A 13,685-nucleotide genomic window follows, 5' to 3' on the forward strand; every position below is an offset into this window, starting at 1 on the left:
CTATAATAGGGAAAATCTAACATGGCTTGTTCCAGAGTCTTGCAATTTTTATTTCCAAATCTTGATACTTTATTAATTCTTCCAATTCTTTGTGTTTAATTATTCTGTCTCCTGGTACTGCAAGGTCAATGAAAATCACAATATTTGTTTTTCTATTACCATGATATCAGATATGCTATGTCAGTCTGAATTTAAAAATTTCATAAAATAATATTATAAGACTCAGTGTTCTCCCTAGGACCTTTTAGCCGGGCGTTCCGCCCAGCTAATTTAGATGACCGCCCGGCTATCATCTCAATCGCGAATCCTGCTGCTGCTGCTCAACATTTTTTTTTAAAAACCCTCTCACCGGCTTGGAGATTTCCCGGGCTGACTCTACACAGCCTGACTCGCCGCCAAAAGTTCAGTGTTTGACTCCTGCCTGTGAAATAAATACAAATCACTGCCGATTTATAAACACGGGATGGCACATCAGAAGCCGATCTGAAGGGCACTCCTCAGGTTGCCTCCAGTTTCACTCTGGAGGGTTACTCAGCTATTTTGCTGTTTCTTTAACCAGGCTCAAACAAGAATATGTCCTCTGCTTTGGATTGTTACCCTGTCTCCAGAAAGCAGAATAATCCTGCTGCGTTGAGTGTTAACGCACCTCCCACCTCAACAAAGCTGCTGGTAATGCCTCTGCTCGTCAGATCATGTGGCTGCAGCAAGTCTGGGACTCCTCTGGGAGAAAGAAAAAGTGTCAAGCTCCCTTTGGTTCTGGCAAACATGGTAAACAAGACCACGTGGGGGGTTTCTGCCTCGGGAAAGTTTAGTTCTTGGTCTCTCGGATTGTTACTCGGTTTGCAATGTAATTTTTCTTTTTCTTGAGAGGGAGCAGAATCCGAGTTGTGCCTTTGCCACTTGAATTTCCTGGCGAAGGAAGGAGGTCGGTTACTCTGATCTTTCCTAAGTCACAACAAATGCCCATCGACCCCCAAAAGAGACAGGACAGCAAGTCATTATTAATCATTTGTATGTATCTACGGGGAGCAAAGAGTTTTCTCACTCTCACTAGGTTCCAGTGCTATTTGCTATTTGAACTGCGGCGCTTAACATGTGCAGCTCAGAAGAGAGGTGGTTTTTTTGTGGGTTTAAAAAAAAATAATAAATCCTATCCCTTACAATACAGGGAAAAAATCTTGGCAAATCATCAGATGAGAGCTGCTACTTGAAGCTCCTATGATGGTATGATTTGAAGTGCAGGGACTTTCATGCTGTGCATTGTGCACAGATGTAGGTACGAGTTAATGATCGCGCAAACGGGGCTATGTGCACGGCTGCTGTTTCCAAGTCCTGCAAGAAGGCAGAGTTGTAGTTCTATGACAGAAATCGAGTTTCTCTGGGCTATTTTCAAAACTTCAGGCCGATGAAAAGTTTGTGGATGCTTTCTCTTTGATAACTGGTACACCACATCCATCATGAAACTAAGAGCACTGAGCATTTTCTCTTTGGAAAAAGTCATCCAAGAAAATAAGTATTCCCATAGATTTAAATCTTCCTTTTCTGGCAAACAGCATCTGGATAAATAGCTTAAAAAATTGCTCTCAATGCATAGACTTTCCTAAGTTTGGGGACTGGGTAAAATAAGGATCGCCTGGAGTCCACAGACCTTGAACATCTCTGTGGCATGGGGTCTGCAGGGAGTTTAACACCCTCTGTTCACTTAAGGACTAATTGAAACAAACACAATTTCTGCAAAGTACAGGCATATTTTGTAATTTTTAATGCTAAAGGTAAAACTTACTCTAATCCAGGCCTTTTCACTAAATCTGACTTACTAAAGCTTGTTTCCTATTTTGTGTCTGTGCGCAAATCAACTTTAGTAAATCAGTTCCTTACAGTGTCTCTCTACAAATCACTGGCAAACCTGTACTCTCCCTTCCCAAAGCATGCTGTCTGCTTTGTGACAGCACCCTCTAGACAGGTGAAACAGAGGTTATTGTTTCTGTTTCACGTTACCACAGCAAGAGTCCCCACTAATCTCTGTCTAGTTTGCACATACTGCCCCCTCCTCACAGACTTCACCCAGACTCTCAAGCCCCCCTCAACCTTCATCCAGTCCCCTCTCTCTCCTCACCAGCCTTTATCTAGTTTCTTTCTCTACAACACTGCTTGCTGCCTATTCCCCTCATCTTGTGACCTGTGTCTTCAGAATAGCCAGCATGTTTCCTTGCACCCCACTGCAATTCAGTTCTCATGCAAACTTGAGTCATGGTGTATAGAAAGTTTGAGCTGGTCTTGTAGTTTCAAGTCCCATGAAACTCAAAGCTGTGAGACTTTCTGTACTGTGCAGCTCAAGCTTACATACAGAGCTGAATTTTGGAACAGAAGCAAGAAAAACAAATATAGTATTTGAGATGGTGCTACAAAAAAACAAACAAAAACAAAACCACAAAACACACACACACAAACAAATTAGGAGTACATGAAATCCCCAGCACCATTATGCAATTTCTAGGTGCCATGGCAACCTGGGATGTTAAGCCCTGTTCTAACCTGATAATTTCCTTTCCTTGAGTTAAATCTCCCTATCATCAGATGGAGGAAGAGAAACTGAAGATTCCAATGACATCAGTGATATATGCAATTTAACAATTTTGAATAGTTTAGTGGGAAAATTAACAAGCTGCATTAGAGTCTTATTTGTCCTTTAACATTACTAAAAGGGCTCTAACGTAGTTTGTCTTGCCCTTCTGCGGTAATATTTACATCACTGCAGTTTACCATACATAGTCATAAGATGCCTGTAAAGCAGCATATTACTACGTAAAACCTAGAATACAACTTATTTTTCTCTTTTTCTTATCTGTTTTTATGAAAATGCCATACCTCTATTAATATTTGGTAAACCGTGCAGATGTTAAAGCGAAGAGCGGTCTATAAATACTAATAAACATAAAGGGGTCAGTGTTACCCCCCCTCCCCCATGACATTTCCTGATAACATCTCATAACCCCTCCCTCTGCCATCAAGGGCCACCACTATCTTTTTGGCCTACCAATCTGGTGGTCCAATGGTCTATGGGCAGGAATGATTCCCAGGTCACTCCTGCCCTGCCAACACTGTCTCCAAAATGGCTCCCCTAGCGGTTGTATTGTATGACTGACTATCACTAGGGGTCAGGTTTACATAAGGAAACATGAATAGGGGGTGTCATTCTGTGGATAGTGCCAGCAGGGCAGGAGCATCTGGGGATTGCTCTGGCCAAAAAACCACTGGGCCACCACGTACTGATCTAGTAGGCCCAAAAAATGATGATGGGGAGTATAATCATAAAAGAAGAACCAGCACCAGCCTCTTTAGGCCATGGCTTTCAGGCCTGATGTTCCCAGGTTGCTTGCAAGCAGTGTTATTCATTTTGCACAATAGTTAGCTACCTACGAGACAATTATATGCTGCAGGATAGTGACTCTTATGGTAAATCAAACTATGCTTAAAACTTTACTTCATTCATACAGATAATATCTGGTGAAGAGAATATTAGTATGGAAAACCAAAACTTCCTCCAAAACCTGGAAATCATTCTGTGGGGTTCCTCAAGGTTTCCCTCTATCACCAATTCTCTTTAATCTTTACATGAGCCCTTCAGAAAACAGCAGCTTCAAAAAATATGAACACCTATTAAATATAAAATATTAACACCTATTAAATATAAAAATACGAACACCTATTAAAATACCTATTAAAATAGACGACATCTTCCTTCTCATACACCTGGACCCCGTCTCCACTAATATCGCCTATTCTGGTTGGCCCAGGCACCTCAGACCCCACTGTGGGTGGGGTTTGAGCCACCTGGGCCAATCAGGCCCTAAAGGCCAGCCATTCCTGGCACCGGTCCACCCATCCAATGATTTAAGGTATGGGGAGGGGGATTGGGGGTGGGGGGATCTCGCAGGTCGGCAGGGGGGGGCATTCGTGGGAGGGGGGGTGCGTTGATGGCAGGAGGGCCTGGGATCCTTCCTGCCCATATCTTAGTGGGGGTGGGGGGTTCGCCTGGGCAGGAGGGCTCCCTCCTGCCCAATCGTAATCGGCGGGGGAGGAGGGAAGGATGACGCGGGGCAAGAGGGCTTGGGCTCCCTCTTGCCCCAATCAAGTCGGGGAAGGTTGGGCTTGGGCTCTCTCCTGGCCCGATCGTTGGGGGGGGAGGGGGATTCTGTAACTGGTGTTGTTTTTGATAGACACCAGTTACAGAATACAGCTTTTCGGCGAAGTACTGGCTTCTTCGCCTAAAAGCTCTTGTTTTGGGCGTTTGGGAGTTAGGCTTTTTTAGGTTCATTATATGTTGTTAGCGTAGACGTAGTGGTGGTCTGGGCGTTTAAACAGCTGAACGTAGAGGCAGGCCATTATCAAAAAAAACCTCCTTTTGAACGTTTTTTTTGATAAGGAAAAATTATGTTCTTAACTGTTAATTTTCTTTCCTTTAGACGCAGCAGATGAATCCAGAGACCAAAGGGATAGCACACATCTACCAGCAGGCGGAAATAGAGAAACTGATTAACAGGTGGTCCTATTGGCTGGCACTCCTCCTGTTTATCCAGTATAGCTCCTTGCCCAAGCATCTGTAACCATCAATAGGCATAGCATGTAAAAAACTTCTTTCCCATAACAAATCTCAAAATGCAATAATACAGAAAACAACCTGCCAAAATAACAAACTGCGAAAGTTGCAAAAGAAAAAACCGACAGACAATATCCAGAAAGGGTGGGGCTCTTGATTCATCTGCTGCGTCTAAAGGAAAGAAAATTAACAGGTAAGAACATAATTTTTCCTTCCTTAGCAACAGCAGCAAATGAATTCAGAGACCAAAGGGATGTAGCAAAGCAATCCTCAATCTGGGTGGGAAGCAAACGCTGCCTCCACAACAACCGAAGCACTAAACGCATCCACCGCATGCGCCCCCACATCCAATCGGTAATGCTGAGATAAAGCACTCTCGGAAGACCAAGTAGCTGCAAGACAAAATTCCTCCAAGGAAAAAACCTCTGGACCAAGTCCAAGAAGTAGTCATCGCTCTGGTGGAATGGTCATGAAGTTCTTTCGCCAACCGCTTCCCTGCCATCAAGCAAGCATAAATAATGTCCTCCTGGACCCATGGAGCGATGGAGGCTTTGGACGCCGCCATACGTTTGAGGTGTCCCTTGAAGAATACAAAAAGGTGACCTAAACAACTAAAAGTCATTAGAAACTTAGCTTGCGGAGAACGCTACGCACTTTCAAAAAATGCAGTGAATAAAAGCACAGCTCCCAATTTCTCCTCCCAGGAAGAAGGAAGGAAAAGTGAGAGTGTCATAAAAGAAAGGATGACACCTCCTTAGAAAGAAATTGTGGTACTGTCCAAACTGACACTCCAGATTTTGTAAATCAGAAATAGGAATCCCCGCCGAACAAGGCCTACAACTCAGAAAACTGCCAATCTGAAGCCATGGCCACAAGAAACCCCGTGTTCAATGGCACAGCCCTTTAGAGTATCAAAATACAAGGATGAAATGAAGCCTTCGGTAAACTGCAAAGAAGTACTGTACTCCGGCAGGGCTTTCTAAAAGGTGTACGAATATACCGTACTCCGTTTAGGAACTGAACTACATGAAGCTGAGAAGGAAGTGAAGAGCAATATACCCAGCCCTTGTAACAAGCTAAGAATGGCACTTGAAGCTGAAGGGAATTGAACGCTAAGCCCTCGGCAATACACTTGTGTCAAAAAAGAACTCTGGAAGGGTGCAAATATGGAGAAGTACCTAAGAAAGGAAAAACCTCCAAAAGGAAGCAGAAGCCACAGGCGAAGACGTCTGTATCGCCTGAATAAGAGAAGAAACAACCTGCTTCACATAACCCTTACATGTCAGCCATGACTTTTCAAAAACTAGGTCGTAATACCAAAGTAGTACGAATATCCATGTTGATCAGACCCTAGGTGAGCAAATTCGGAGATACCAGGAAACTCAACAGTCCGGCTGTCGAAAGACTCATCAGATCCGCATAGCAAGGATGGCGCAGCCAATCCAGAGATTCTACAAATACTGTGCCCTGAAAGCGAGCTTGAGATGGCAAATCCAAGCCATCATCAGCCAGGGGAAAACACTGAAAAAAGAGAAACCAGAGGCGAGAAAGAAGCCACGCTGCTATCCCCTCTGAGTCCCACTCCCTGTGCCTGCCGAAGAAGCTAGGAAGCTTAGAATTTCGAGACGAGGCCATGGGATCTAGTTCCAGGAGAACTCACTTCCATAAAAAGAACTGGAACGCCTGAGCCAAAATTCTCAATATCCAGGATGTAGAAGATTTCACTATTACTAACATTTACACTTTCTAGAGCGTATACAGCGCTGTACACTGTAACATACAATAAATGGGCCATGCTCAGATTTCACGGAGAGAAAGTCTATCCAAACTCTTTTCCTGACTCATAAAATGATCTGCCAACAGAAGACGAAGATGAGGGTTCACCCATTGAAGTAGAACCACAACTTTACCTGCCAACTGAGTACATCACCTACTGCCCAGGCTGTAGAGAAATACCCCCATCATAATACTGATTGAAAAGACCTTCAGCGTCATTCCGGAAGAATGGTCTGAAGCTCCAGAAAGGTAGCCTGACCACGCTCCAGAGTAGAAGAATGAACAAGTACTGAGACGCCTCTTAAGACCAGACTCCTGGAGCTGAAGATGGAAGGCACCGAGCTCCCCAACCCGACAGCCCGGGATGTTTGGTGACCATGAGCTAGTCCAGCAAAGACCGAGGCATGCCTTTGAAAAGAAATATCTCGCTGAACCACCAAATCATACAGAGTGATGCTTGAGGAGCCAACCAAATAATTGGAACCCTGAGACTGGGAACCACCGGAACAAAAGCGACTGCTATAGCGTTATAATGGGAAAGCAAGCCGAAGTTCCCAGTGGAGTCAGCAACATGGATCCTAGAACCTGTACAGAATCCCATACTCTTGGTCATGGTGACTGAAGAAGAATGCAAACCTGAGACTGTGACCCATCGCCCTAGTCTCTGGGAAGAAACACATTTCTCTACTATATGAATAAAAACATCTCCCCGATATATCTATAAATAGTACAGGAGAAAAGAGCGCTGTGCAAATTCGAAGATTCACGTCCAAGGAACTGAGGAAAAGAAACCACCCTTTTCGTATCAGTCAAATGGCCCAACTGGAAGACGTCCGAATCAAGCAGTCAGTCAAGTAGAAAGTAGGTGAATCACCTGGTAGTGCCAAAACGGTACCACTGCCCACATTTACAAAATGTTCGTGAAGCCTTGGGTAGGCGAAATGGCATGTGCCAAAACCAAAAACACTGCTCCAAGAGAGGCAAGCAAACCTAGTGCTGATTCGGAGTCCATAGTGAAAATGTAAATATTCTCCCAGTTTTTCTGCAGAAATGTGTAACCCTGAGAAACTAATTTAACAGAATGGGATCCAGCCTGCCCAATGCCCCCGTCTTGGGCACCATGCAGTAAGTGGAACAACGTCCCTTAGTTCCTGAAGAACTACAAGAACTGCGCTGAGAACCAGTAACACTTAAAAGGGAAACACAAAACATAGAGACTCCAAGAATGAACCGGAAACCTGAAAAATGTTCACAGCTCCCTGACCTGACATTATAGCGTCTTCCCCCTCATAAGAAAGCCTGAAGAGTCATTGGAAGAAGTCAAGATCCCCTCAGAATGAAGTGCAGAAGGTCAGGGAACAGCAGGATCTGTAAGAAGAAAGAAATTATCCTAGGAAAAATCAAGTTACGCAATGTAAAGAGGAGTATACTGGAACTATGAAAACAGTACTAACTCCATGCAACGTGAGCGAAATACGTATGTCCTTTAAAGTGAATACGTACTAGACGCAATCAAGATGCTGCATCTACCGCCCCGTGGAAAACAACAGCATCCTAACAGGTATCAGACAAAGCTCACATCGCTAATGAGAGCTTCAGCGATGAGGCTAACAGCCACATAGCGCGTGCTCCTTCACGGGTTTGATAGAATAGGTAACTGGCTCCTGGTTAGAAGGAGCTGTACAGCCCTTCCTGTCTGGTCGGGGGGTCTGTCTAGCATGTGCCATGAGAAAATGGCGACAGGAGAAACCAGCGTGATAAGCATGGAAATCTGAAGTCCAAGCCCCCTCAGAAATAGAGAAAGAGAGTCCTGGCCGCAAGAAGATGCGAAGTGTCATTATGCCCATAGAGACAGCCCGAACTTGGAAACTGTTTGTACTACCTTTAGGCATTTATATCCTATGCCATTACTAGACACATGCAGCGCAGCACAGAGGCCCAAATAAGAAGGACAGTTTTCAACAGACAAAGGCTTAATGTGCAGGGACCCCAAGAAAGACAATGAGATAACCGTGTGAAATTCAGGGCACTATCTTACTGCTGATCTCACTGTGCTGTGAGTTGCCGTATGTCGACCCAGTCCGGAGACAAACCAAGACTGGGTGACCTAGCACAGGTCAGAGTCTCTCTTGAAATCTCCTTGAGTGCTAACCCCAGAGTCCGATTAAACTAGCAGCTTCCTTCAAGTGAATACAGCAGGAACACAGACATAGACATATAAATCTGCCCAAGCTTGTCCCAAAGCTGGTGAAACACGTACAACTTGTCTTAACCGGAAAGGAGAGAAGCCGCAGCATACCCTGACTAAAGTCAGCTGGAAATAAACTACCGTAACGCTGCAGCTCTCCCGCCATCGCCAGAGACCCAAGCACGCGCCTGATTCTCGCCGACACGTGGCCACTGCATCAATGCTCCTAGAAACATAGTCAGATTCAAGCCCCGCAAAATTTACCCTGCCACGGCCTGCATAGAAAGAAAATCAGACTCGGGGAATAACTAAAAGAACAGTGCAGTGCTTCCCACAGCGCCAGAAAAAACATGTCCCATCTCATGCGCGCTGCTATAAACTGGCACCTGCACAATCAGCTGCACATGGCCGTGACAAACACCGAAGAAAGAGAGCCTCAGAATTAACAGGACTACTACTGCTGCACTGAAACCCAACGAGGAGAACAAGTGCGAGCATGAAATTGCACCGCTACTGCCGCACTGTAACCAACAAGGAAACCAAGCGCTTGCATGCAAAGGGCGGGAAAGTCCCGGCTCCCTCAACGGATTTCTAGTCATAAAACTTAGCCTCAATAAAATATCCATTCCTTAAACGTACATTGACCTAAATGTACGTTGACCGAACCCACAGTACTAAGATTCCCAAACAGAACCTGAAGTTCAAACAACAATAAAAAACACATACATACTCACAAGCTTGTTGTTAGGGCCGGTTGAAGCTAGTAAGAGCTGGTTGTGCAGCACTAACAGGGCAGAATGTAGCAACTGTGGTCTTTTTTTTTTAACAGAGAACGGAAAGAAGAAAAAAAAAATCGAGACCCAGTCAGACCCTCTGGCAATGGAGGGAGGGTGAAGCAGGGACCTGAGGGGCCCAGGTGTAACCCCTAAAGCCGGCACCATTCAGCCGGACACCCTTGTCTCACTGAAGAGAAACCTTAACAGGAGAATAAAATTGCCATCTCACTGAAGAGAAACCTCAACAGGAGAAAATAATTTTCCAGTCACAGCCAGAATTCAGGAGCTAGTTGAATAGCGACCATCACCTGCTGGGAGATAGAGCATACTGAAGATACAGGAAAAGTACCAGCCGATAGGCCCACCTGTTAATCAGTTTCTCTATCTCCACCTGCTGGTAGATGTGTGCTATCTCTTTGGTCTCTGGATTCATCTGCTGCTGTTGCTAAGGAATGGACATTTTCCCTGCACTTTCAACGTTTAAGGCCTTAGGCCAAAAGGGGACTTAGACGTTTTTTTTTATTATGCCCCTCAGTGTATCTTGAAAACATAAGCCAATAGTAGCTCAAAGACAAGCCAACCAGGTAGATGAAAAGTGAAACCTGGGAAAGATCTAAATTACTGTTCAAATAAGCTTCTATTAAAATCAAAGAATAAAACCGCAGCACTCGGGAAAGTAAAAAAGGGGAAGTAAAATGGACTTACCGAAAAGGCCTCTGCGCTGATGAGATAAACTCGTAAGCAGAATAAATGTGAACATGTAACAGTGGGGCTATGATATTTGATCCGTTGAAAGAGGCGCCAAAAAAATGTCGGCAGTGGATTGGATGCACACTGATAGGGGGAAGGGCGTCGGGTTGTCAAAAAAGGCTGCTTTAATAAATAAATGAAAATACTGGTGAAAAACTAAATAAAAAACCCAAACCATGATAAAATGCCAAACCTGACTGCAAGTGGTAGTGAAAGTAGCATAAGGTACCCGTAGTACTGTTAGTGCCACAGCTGCTTAGAATAAAGAACCATGAGGAGAAAAATAAATAATAAAAGAATGAGGTGATAAGATGTAAAGTGCTGGCTGTGGTAACCACAGCTGATGGCTCCTCACTGTACCACTTGATAAAACTAAGGAGCAATGTTGTAGAGAAGTACTGCTGGGTCCTGCCTTCACGGAAACAGAAAGTAGGCAGGACCCAGCAGCAAATTGTAAGCTTCCCTCCGTCACTGACCTGTCTTCTGCCTTAGCCCGTAGTGAACTCATGCTCCGGTGCTCTAACGTGTGCGTGCTGGCTTCCCTTCTCTTTTATCTCCGCCCCCCCCGGGACATAACTTCCGGTTTCGAAGGGAAGAGAAGGGAAACCGGCATGCACATGTTAGAGCCCCAGAGCATGAGTTCACTACAGGCTAAGGCGTGAAATCTCCAAGCCGGTGAGAGGGTTTTTTTTTTTTTATGTTGAGCAGCGGCGGCAACAGCAGGATTCACGATCGGATGACAGCCGGGCAGAGCACCCAGCTAAAAGCCCTAGAGAGAAAACTGGTATCATATCTAGTACATAAGACATTATATGGTAATGTTCCCCAAAAATTTATCTCTTATGTATTGCAGTTAATTTTATTACTACAGGGAGTAACAGTAGCTTTAAACTTCAGTTTCCAACTGTTTTTAGAGTAATTAGGAAGAGTCAGCTAGTATGATCATTTTCTTATCAGGCAGTTCAGATGTGGAACAATCTTCCTGAATTCATATATTATTTTTCGTAAAGTTTTATTAAAGATCTACTTTTTTGATAAATGTTATTCTTGATATTTTCATCTCTTTATGTAATAATTTTAAAGTGTATGTGCTTCCCTTAATGTAGGGTTCTTCTTGTTGTAATCCGCTCTGAATCTGAGTTGAAAAATAGTAGAATATAAGAGTACTGATTAGATTTGAAATTTAAAAAAAAATATATATGGACAGTTCATAACACTTAGGGCAATGATGACACCAGGATCACATCAATTTTTGTTCCTGGTTAGAACATTTTCAGCAGTGTAGTTCAGACTTAATGTTTATTTTACATTATACATAAAGAAAGTTTTCATCCACAGTTATTGTGTGTGCTGAAATTATTTCTATCATCATAGCTGGAAATGTTTTAGATACTGAGGTGTGGTTAAATACTTCCAGAGCTAGGTCTTTTTACAGAACAGGATGTTTACAGATGAGCAATTCAAATGAACATTTAATTTTAGCACACTGCAAAAGTAAATACCAGAGCCTGCATTTATAAAGGATTATTACTGGCAGCTCTTCTGTTGAAACATCCACATAGAATACCTCGATAATCTTCTTTCCTGTAGACAGGTGTAGAGGTCCTGAACTGCTGTAGTGACCCTCAAACCACGTGTTTTAGCAGAAGGCAATCAATCATTTTCTTCGGCTCTGCCACGTTCCCCAGTGGGCTATGCTGTAGCCTCTCAGTTTGTAACAAAGCAACTTAATATCATCCAAACGAAAAGGAGGGGACACGGGGAAGTTCCCCGAATAACTTAAGTTTGGTTCTGCTCTGTAAGCAACATGCCTAAAACACATGACAGAAAATTCAGAACGTAAAAACAAGGTGGATGAAACAAGCCACCTCCCTGAGTGCCTGCACTAACAGTTAAGGCATTTTCTGTCAACTCTTGGTTGGCTCCTAAATTGAAGAAGCCTCTATATTTTGTAACCCTGTTAACAAATGGAAATTCAAATTCTGGTAAGACATACTTGACTGAGACAGATTGTCTACTGTACTATAGCACTGTTCTGGATATCACAAGCAAACGAAAGGAATACTGACGGCCAGGCTTCAGGACCTCTACATAAGTCTACAGGAAAAAAGATTATCGAAAACCTATGGGAACCGGCGGCAGAATTCCCAGCTCCCTGGCGGGCCCCCCGAAAGGACTGCATGCAATGAAAGAAACGGCCCCGGGAGGACCCAGAGACCGAAAAGAAAGTGGCCCCTTGACCAGGGCAGAGACTGCGGAAATCACACCCGTACCTCCGAGCAGTGCCACCCCTCTCGGAAGGACTAGAGGAACTGTAGTGAGGAGCTTCTGACGAGGGGGAGGCCGGAAGGGGAGACCTCAAGAGTGGTTGGATGGAAGCATCCACCACTGGAGGGAGAGATGGAAGTCGAGGTGACTTGGATTGAAAAAGACAGGGATCTTGTGACCTGAAACCATTGGGTCAACAGAGTTCATTGTAGGGTTCTGAGGTTGAGATGTGGAAATGGAGTGACATGTAATGTGGAGGCCATGTGGCCTAGAAGTTGTAGCATTTGACATGCCTTTAAGGAGCTTTCAGTGACCTCTTGTATACAGGAACAGAAGACACAGTCAGTGGACATGAAGGGTAAATGGGAGGGTAAAATGGCTGACTCAAAGTCAAAGGGCTCAATGGCCTGGACAGATCAAGTAGAAAGTAACCCGAAAACTATCAATGCTCCTGGGAAGAAAAAAGGTTCAAAGTGTCCTGAAGGCTAAAAATTGTGAAAAATAAACCAAACTCGGAAGGACTAGAGGAACTCGATAAAAATAATAATGACCATAATGAAGGAAAATAATGACAGGAAGGAACCAAACATTGAAAAAGTTTGACATGTTAAGGAGAACACTGAAGACACAGCCTCTCAACTACACAGAAAATGAAGAACTGCAGGTCCCACGAGCCAACGTCAGGTGGAAAGGCACTGCCTTAAGATTTAAAGTGACAAGACATTTGGTATATGACCATACCGGGCACCGTGGATGTCACCCACATGTGAGATTATTATACTTGCTTGTCTCAGGACAATTGAAGTTATGCTATTTCTTCACTATTCACAGTTTGATTGGATAATAGAAGCTACTCAGCATTTGACTGCAGGTAGAGAAGGGCCTAAAAAAAACAAACTTAGGGCTCCTTTTACAAAAGGTACACTAGTTGCCGCGCGCGCTAGCCGCTACCGCCTCCTTTTAAGCAGACGGTAGTTTTTTGGCTAGCGCGCATTAATCATGTGCGTGTGCTAAAAACACTAGCGCACCTTCACAAAAGGAGCCCTGACTCCTCAGATGCTAAACTTAAAAGTAGAATTGAAAACTTATTTTTACACTCCAGCTTTTAATGGAACTTGAAAGTCACTAGGAAAGTGGCATGAGACTGGTACAGTTTTATAGATTGATTTTTTTAATCTGCCTTTTGTATGCTTTCCTGCTTAGCTTGATTTATGGCCTTCATTATTCTATTTGTTAAAATGCAAATTCTGGTGGCCCCAAGAGTTGGGCAGTTGAGAAAGTGATGGAATGAACTAAGCTAGTTATGTACTTTATGAAGTCCATCCTC

General features: G+C 43.9%; 1 protein-coding gene across 7 annotated transcripts in view; it reads right to left on the minus strand.

Moving 5' to 3' along the window:
* Positions 1–13,685, minus strand: part of PTPN4 (protein tyrosine phosphatase non-receptor type 4) — a 272,694-nt gene that overhangs the window by 238,857 nt on the left and 20,152 nt on the right. The gene's annotated exons all lie outside the window — the stretch shown is intronic.

Source organism: Geotrypetes seraphini, chromosome 5 (assembly GCF_902459505.1).
Source record: "Geotrypetes seraphini chromosome 5, aGeoSer1.1, whole genome shotgun sequence".
Taxonomy (NCBI): Eukaryota; Metazoa; Chordata; class Amphibia; order Gymnophiona; family Dermophiidae; genus Geotrypetes; species Geotrypetes seraphini.